Source organism: Ambystoma mexicanum, chromosome 1q, assembly GCF_040938575.1.
Source record: "Ambystoma mexicanum isolate Mex_15411 chromosome 1q, UKY_AmexF1_1, whole genome shotgun sequence".
Lineage (NCBI taxonomy): Eukaryota > Metazoa > Chordata > Amphibia > Caudata > Ambystomatidae > Ambystoma > Ambystoma mexicanum.
The window spans coordinates 203885349-203894460 of NC_090922.1; positions in this window are offsets into that span (position 1 = coordinate 203885349).

The following is a 9112-nucleotide window of genomic DNA, read 5'->3' on the forward strand; positions in this document are numbered from 1 at the left end:
AGCTGCATCATCCGTGCCAACGCCCTAATACTCTCCAAACTCAACTATTGACATGCCTTGTAATTGGGAGCCAACAAATACATCATTGACAAAATTCAAATATTGCAAAACAATGCACTTTGAACTGCCCTCAACCTACCCTCTAGAGAACACATTTCGAACAAAAGAAGAGAACACAAGTGGCTCAAAATCTGCGATCTCACTTAAAACAGCATCACTCACCTCTAAGTGTCTGAACAACGCAGACCCCCCACCCCCACCTGGCAGCAAGAATAATGAGAAAAACTTCGACCCGCACCACCAGAATTGCCAACTCCTACTGCCTACAGATACCCAAATTTAGACTGAAAAAAACAGGCAGCAGCAGCTTCCCAGTTAAGGCAGCCCAGTACTGGAACACTCTCCCACTGAACATTAGAACAGACCAATCCTACTATAGATTCAGACGAAATATTCTCACATGGCTACACTCCAATGACTCCCAAGACTAATTGTGACCCAAACATCACCTTTAGATCTTACTCAAACTTGTATATATATATATTCTTTAACTGATTTGTCAAGACACTTACCTGTAATGTATCATATGTATATTGTGACATACTTTGTAACTAAGCTGAGAGCAACCACCAATCAAGCCTTCCCATCGAGAGAACTGATCTCCTTCAAAATTTCCCTCTCGGCCACATCCACCCTCACCCTTCACATTATCTACAAATCCCCAGGCCCCCATGACTTCCTTCGAGGAAGACATAGCATCACTCCTCGCAACCAACACCAAACCATTGTCAAAAATCGACATTCTAGGAGACTTCAAACTAGGTCTAAATGACCCATTAGACACCCAGGCTACTGCTCTTGCCAATACTATTGAAGCACAAGACTTCACCTTCCGAATCACCAACCCTACACATGACAAAGGATGTACACTGGACTGGCTAGCAGACCTCAACTGCATCACCAACATACTAGCCAACAACCCATGTCCTTCGTCAGGCCACAATGTCGTTCTATTCGCTATTTGCGTGACCCCAACGCTACTCACCCCAGCGGTACTCACAAGAAACCATAGGAACATCAACCCAGACAACATGCTTCCCATGCTACTACCGCTAACTACTCACATAAATACCACCTCCGACCCCACCGCTATGGCAACTCTGTACAACCATACCCTCCAGACGGTCATTAACAAAGTTGCTCCCTTGGGTAACCGCAAAGCTAAACCTATTGCCCACACCAACTCTTGGTACACTGCTAGCCTCAAAGACCTACACACCGCAAAAAGGACAGAGAGTGCCTGGAAAAAAACACCTACCCATGAAAATAAATTGCATTTCAATACCATAACCTCGGAATACAAGATAGTCACTATCGAATCAAAGGGCAATTCATACAATATGAGAATCGAGAATGCCAATCCAGGCACAAGAGAGCTCTTCACTATACTACGGTAGTTTGAATCACCAGCCCTGTCTCTAGACCATTGTAACAAGGATGTCCCTTGGTGCACAAATATCCAAAATGCCCTCTTCTACAAAGCCGCCTTACTCCACAACAAAATCAAAGCTAAATCAACTAAACTCGCCCCAGTCACCCTTCCCCCAGACCCACCCCCCACACACCCAACTTCCACTCGCAGATTTGAATTCACCCCAGTCACCATTACCGAAACTAAAACAAATATCAAAGGACTGAAGCCTTCAAGATGTTAAGGAGATATCTGTCCAGCACCTCTCATCAAAGACTGTGCAGATAAACTTACCCCATTTATCACAACCTTGATTAGCAGCTCCTTCTCTTCCAGCAATGTACCAGAAAACTTGAAAGAAGCATGGGTACTCCCTCTGCTCAAAAAACCCATAGACCCAAATATCCCAGCCAACTACCGCCCGATCACAAAGGTATACTTTCTTTTGAAAATACTTGACATATTGCATACGTACAGATTAAAAAATACCTAGAAACCAATAACCTCCTAGGCCGCTGCCAATCAGGCTTCTTCCGTCCGGGGTCACAGCACGGCAACCACCCTCTTGGACCTCAAAATCCAAATGGACCTAATCAAAGATAAAGGGGGCCTGGCAATTCTCCTCCTTCTCGACCTCTCTGCAGCTTTCGACTTAGTCAATCATAATATACTCTGCAACAACTTGCCCTTGCTGCCCACTTCTCGACCAATGTTATAAAATGGATTGAATCCTTTCTTTCCAACCACACCATGAGAGTTTTCTCTTCCATTGCTGCAGCCCTCCCTACCCCAGTTACCTATGGAGTCCCCCAAGGATCCTGTGTCTCTCCAACACTATACAACATGTTCACTAAGCCTCTATTTGACCTCCTAGACAAATTGGGTGTCACATATACCAATTATGCGGATGGCACCCAAATACTCCTACATATCACAGGAAACCACGATACTAATTCCAAATTACTGAATAAAATGTACATTACCATCCAAGCCTGGATGGCACAACATGAGCTTTGTCTTAATGATGAAAAAACTTAACTACTCATCATTGGCAATTACTCTACGCTAAACAATTTACCTCAATCTTACAAATCCTTTAACATTGACAGCAACATCATCTCAGTTGCTAATTAAGTAAAAACTCTAGGAGTTTATCTGGACTCATCACTTTCCCTAACAAGGCAAGTCAACGCCATTGCCGCAACAGCAGCCTACACCTCCAAATTGATCATCACCAGTAAACCTTGCCTAATTACTGACAACTGCATCACCTTGGCCAGGGCACTCACCTTATCAAGAATCGACTACTGTAACTCCCTCTTTTCAGGGTCCAACGCCCAAAACATCAGCAAGTTACAAATAATTCAGAACAATGCAATCAGAGCCGCCCTCAATATCCCTAAAAAAGAACATATCTCCTCAGCCAGGCAAAATATCCACTGGCTGCAGGTTCAGGATTGCATCAAATTCAAAACCTTATCTCTAACTCACAAATGCCTCTCCAACAGTGCTACGATCTTGCCAGCCAAATATCCAAAGTCCAGTCCAACAGACCTACCCGTTCAGCCTACTCACACCTCCTTACCATCCTTAGATTCAGGAGGCAAAAAGCTGGAGGCTGCAGCTTCCCTGTGATTGCAGCCAAACAATGGAACTCCATGCCGCTGGCACTAAGATCGGACCCCTCTCTCTGGTCCTTCTGCAAAGGCCTCACAACCTGGCTCTTTGGCTAAGACTCCCAGAAGCTCTTACCTACCTGCACTTGCTCCACCCTTATTCCTCCATCCACTACCCACCATCGCCATCGCCAATTATCCCTCTCCCAACCAATCCTCACTCTACACATAATTGCTCCAATACTAGACAATGTAACAAATGCATTGGAACAACCTTACCTAGGATGTACTCATGACAAAGATGGTATACTCAATGCACCATTATACAGACTTCAGTCCAATGCATGCTGTAATCAATGTAACCAATGTAACCACCTTCCGCAACTTATGTAAGCAATGCATGCAATCTATGTAAGTAATGTATGTAACTGAACACCTATGCAAGCTATTATTGTAACGTTTGTAACTATCAACATTGCAAACAACTACTGTAGCCAACTCTCTTAAGAAAAAGGCCTAGATGCCTTCGGCTTGGTGCGCTATACAATGATATATAAATAAATAAAATGCCTCTAAGATTAAATGGGAGATGGATTTCAGGGTTAATGTCCCCAGGGGTTTATGTGTGGACACACTGCCCAATCTGCTCCCTAGCCAATTTCCAGTGCAGAGGCCACTCTTGAAGTGCCTCACACAATCTTGTATTTGCTGTAGGGTCTCCGTCTGTCCCAGAGACCATTTGTAAGTAAACGAATGGAGTGTTTCTTACATCAGTGTGTATGAACGTAGAAAGGAAGCACAGAAAATTTCACAGCGCAGCTATTTTAAACCAACCCCTTGTTACCTCTTACGTATGTTGAAGGAGAATGTAATGAACACTCCATATGATTATTACATCCTTTCTCCTTTCCCTTCACTCTCTGGCCGGCTTCCCTTGGCCCTCCTCCTACCCCACCTGTGAGGCTAAGAACCTCTGGGTCATCTTTGACTCCACACTTTCCTTCTCCGCCCACATCTCTGATGTCTTTAAAAAGTCAAACTTCCTACTCCACCTCCTCAGAGGTACTCTGCCTTTCCTCTCCTTCCCTCAGAAGCTCATGATCTCCCTTGCTCTGGTTCTCTCTAGGTTGGACTATTGTAACAGCCTATTTCTAAATCGACCTACCTCTACTCTCTGTCCTCTGCAACTAGCCCAGAACAGGACTGCAAGACTTGTCCTTCGCCTCAAGCCTTGGGATCGTATCTCTCCAGCTCTGAAATCTCTCTATTGGCTCTATTTAATCCTTGCATCCCAGTGAATGCAAGAATTACATTCAAAACCCTCTGCATTGTCCAGAAGGCTTTCTGGGGCCTGGGTCCAAAATACCTTCATCTATCCCTCCGCAAATAACTCCCCTCTTGAGCTCTTCGCTCCTCTACCTGTAACTCCCTCAGGGTCAGTCGTTTTCGAAGAAATGAGCTGGAGGTAGATCTCTGTCTTCGGCTGGGGCCTCCCTCTCGAATAGCCTCCCTGCCACTCTAAAACTTGAGGAGAACCATCTCCGGTTCCGGAAGCACCTCAAGACCTTCCTCTTTGCTTCTGTCTTTGCTCCCCCTCTGCCCTGCTGATATCTTCTCTCTTGGCACCGTGCACCTGGCCACCCTCTGTCCTCCTGGCCCAGGTACCTGCTCACCCTGCCACCCTCCTACACTGCCTCCGGGCCACCCCTTGCACTGGGGTCTGTTTCTGTACCCATACAGCACCCCCCCTTTTTCTTCCTGCACTTATCAGACCTACCCTGTCTGCTGCCTTAAACCCAGCACTCGCCAATTGCTGGCTGGACTACGACTGTTTGTTGCCTTTATAATTAATTTATTTATTATTATTTATCTGTTTATCCTTTGCTGGGCACTTTTCACTTCTCCCTCCATCCAGGCACTTTTCCCCTCCCCCTCTCCCATGCACTTCTGCATTCTCAATGTCACTGGGCCTAGTAAGATTGCTGTTTTATTCTCCTCTGTTCCCCTACCTTGCTTTGTGTACGAACGCGATAGGAATAAAATATCAATATCAATTACACTCAGGGGTGGACTTTGAACCAAAAAAGGCCCTGGAAATCATTGTCAAAGTGGTCCCATATTACACATTTTCAGCAAGCCCAACCAATTTCCTTTGAGAAAATGTGAAAATAAAATAGGTTACCACAAAAAGAGGCCCAGAATGCAGAGGCCCACCGGGAAATCTCCAAAGTTCGCTACAGGACAGTCCACCCCTGATTACACTTTCTCTAGCCTTCTCTAGCCTTCCTCCTTAAACATTGTTTCCAGTCTCTTGGGGAGATTCGACTTATTTAAATAATACTTACAGAAAGCATGGGTCCTGCCTGAAGGATGAGTCACATATCGGGAGTGGGGTGAATGGGGCAGGGGATGAATCTACCGTCTTGCCAAGAAAGCAAATAAGCCACACATAGACCTTGGTGAGAGGCTAAGGAAAAATAAGGTCAGCAACATATATAATGTACTGTCCTTGGGAAGCCACATAAGAGACATTCTCCTATTCTCCATTATTTCCTTCTCTCATACATGCCCCCTCTGCACACGAGTGCACGTAGGGGCTAACGGGCAGATCGACAACCTGAAGCGGAGGACCAGGAGAACGGGGGGGGGGGGGTAAGTGAAGTTCAAGCCATGCTTTGAAGAGCTCCAGAGTTGTGCTGGCTTTGATTTTTATGGGCAGTGTGTTCCAGTGGAGGGTGCTGAGTAGGGAGAAATAGCAGAAGAAAGAGGAGGCACAGGGAGGGTATGAGATGGTGAGGTTGAGTGCAGAGGAGAATCAGAGGGAAAGAGATGGTGAGTAAACGGAGATACAATTCGACAGGTACTGAGGAGCAAGACTATTGCTAGCTTTGAAGACAAGGAGAAGGAACTTGAAAGAGAGCAGTTTTGCATGGAGGGCCAATCAGCGTGTTTTCAGTACATAGAAGTTGGGGGTGTTCTGGGTAGGTTGTAGAGAGTGTGGGTTGCAAAGTTAACAACTTTGTCTAGAGGGAGGAAAGAGTAGAGAGGAAAGCCAAGGAGAAGGCCTGAGCAGTAGTCATGTTTGCTGCGCACAAGAGAGGACATTAGACCTTTTGTAGAGCGATTAGTAATAAGAGGATGCATTTTCCGACTGTTGAAGAGGTTAATATGAGCAGCCGAGGCAGTGGTATTGATGAATTGCTGCAGTCATGGGTGGCTATTAAAGAGGATCTCAAGATTGCAAGCCTCGAGCGAGGGAGCAAGAAGGTCAGGCGCGGAAGGAGGTAGAAGAGGGGAGGGATGGCTTTGGAAGCTGGGAAAATTATGACTTCCGTTTTTGAATAGTTCAGTATGATGCAGTGGGGAGCCATACAGTGACAAATCGCAGTGAGGCAATTTGTAATCCATTCCAAGACGGTTAGAGTGAAGAATGGAAATGAGAAAAATATTTGAGTGTCATCAGCAAAAAAGTGATAGTGAAAGCCAATGTGTAAACACTTGTGTATAGGCGCGTTACAAATGCCTTATCATATCATATCATATCATATCATATCAATGGATGACATAAGCCTTCTAGTGCACAGGTATAGAGGGTGAAGAGCAGAGGTTCAAGGACTGATCCTTCGGGGATGCAGATGGAGAGAGTGGTGGGGTGATCATATTTAGAGTTCCAAGAGTAGAACTTCCAAGTAGGAGGTGATCCAGGCAAGAGCAGATTTGCGAAACACAAGATGCCGGAGAGTCAGAAGGAGAGAGGAGTGGTCAACAGTGTTGAAAGTGTCAGCAAGGTCCAAAAGGACGAGTATAGGACAGAGATTGCAGTAATTACCATTAGAGAGAAGGTTGGAGACATGCATGAGTGCAGTCTCAGTTGAGTGTTTACCACGGCGAGCAGTGTGAAGTGGATCTCCAAGGCCATTATCCTCAAGTTACCTAGTGATTTGGTCGAAGACCAACTGCTCCAGGACTTTAGAACAATGGACAAGGAAAGAAACTAGGCAATAGTTTGCCGCAATATATGGGTCCACAGTGAGTTTCCTTACGGGTAAAAGAGTTGCAGATTTGAAGGAGGCAGGCATGAGTCCAGCGGAGAGAGAGAGGTTGTAGAGCTCAGAGAGATAAGAGCAAGTGATTGAGACCAACTCTTTAACCATTTGGGTAGCAAAAGGGCTGATAGGAGCTCAAGATGGGTTGACAGTGCGAAGAATGGGTGCTCATTCAAACGGAGAGGTAGGTGAGAAGCAATCAAGAGTAAAAGAGGTGATGAACAGAGGAGGGCTCATGAGGGAGAGAGAGGAGGACTGTGAGAGTGTTGTGAACTTTTATTGATTTTTGAGGAAAAGTAGTGAGCAAAGCCATTAGCAGAAAGGGAGGAGGTGTTGGATATTGGCTTTGGAGGTGCGAGCAAAGATTGAAGGGTAGATGAAGGTTTGTGGGGATGTTTTTGCGAAGGGCAGGGATGAGCTTTGTGAAGTAGGAGGATTGGCAAGAGTCCAGTGCAGAGGTTGGGGCAGCAAGGGGCATTTTGTACGTTAGGAGTAGGATAAGTGTCTGTAATTTGCACCAGCGTCATCGGTCACGACGTATGTTTGTTTTGAGGGTTTGCATTTCACAGGTGATCCAAGGTTGAGGACAGGGATGGGAGCTCCTAAAGGACAGTTACATGCTATGAGAGGTCAGTACTTCAGAAAGGCTAGTAGGGATGTGGCGAAAGTCAAACAATCTCCGATCTACCCGGTGCATTGGTCTATTCATTGCTGGTCTGAGGACAATACGCAATCTGATAGGGACTGGCACTGCCCCAGCCCTATCAGCGAATCAGAACAACAGGTCTGTCGGAAAAATCTCCGGATTTCCCTCGAGGCCTGTCTGACAGAACATTCTCTGCATAGAAGGCGAGGAGTATTTAACATTGAGAGTAGTTAAGACAGCCTTTCAGAGTCCTCTATAGCTAGGCTGAACACCTACAGACACACCAGAATGTAAAGTGACCCGATTACAATGTGCACATGGGAGCCAAGTTGTGGAAAGAACATGTGGCAACCCCTACATTTAAAGTAAAAATAAGTATTATTCGGGAGCAGAGTCAGGAAATTATTAGCGTGGAACTGACATGATCTGTCAAACCTGCAGCAAGGCGCCAAATTCTGGGATATGGAAGAGTGTGACAGGAACTCCCCAGGCTGGCAGCGGGAGGAAGTGGCGCCCAGCTGGCAGGGTGTCTGTCAGAAGGTGACAAGAAGTCGCATTATAATTAATTCTAAAACGCAGCACGTTCTTAAGCGAACCACTTGAAGCAAAGCCAACGCAGTGCTGTCTATCTCCCTCCGAGTTTACTCTCAAACATATTCAGCTGTAGTCAGGCAGTCGAGTCTCCCTGAATGTTCGGGAGTGTACCTTATTGTCTATCAAACTGCCCAATGCAGAGCCTGACCCACAATCTTTCTCAAATACATACATAATCCCAGGAAACGAACGGAATTCATGTTACCCATATCTTCCCTCAAAAGATGGGCAGTACTATCAATCTTAAGAAGGAAATAAACTTCAGCCCATGTCTGCACAACACGTTCCTCTCCTGCCATTAACCAAGAGTATTAATCCTAGAATGAAGGGGTTGGATGTTGATGTGGGTGCACGTACTGCTAGTCCCGTACAAAAGCTTACAAATATTGTAGTTAGTTTCTGCAACGTGTAAACTTCTGGCCAGGACTAATGGGAGTTGTAGCCGCGAATATCAGGATAGGCAAAGGTTGCGGAACCAAATGTGTTTACAGTCTCTCAACAGTGAACTACATAGAATGCTTTGGACTGTCAGTTCTAGGTTAGTATGCAGCTAAATTAATTGCGCTCAGATGGGTTACGGCTATAAACAGATGGCTGTGCGGAGGGTTGTAGATGCACTCACCTAATCTAATGTAATGTTAATGTGGTGTATAAATGTGTTCTATATTGTTTTAAGGTGTGGGGGAGGAAACGTGACCCATATAAGCAGAGAAAAGAAAGAGGATCCAAAGGTAGGAGC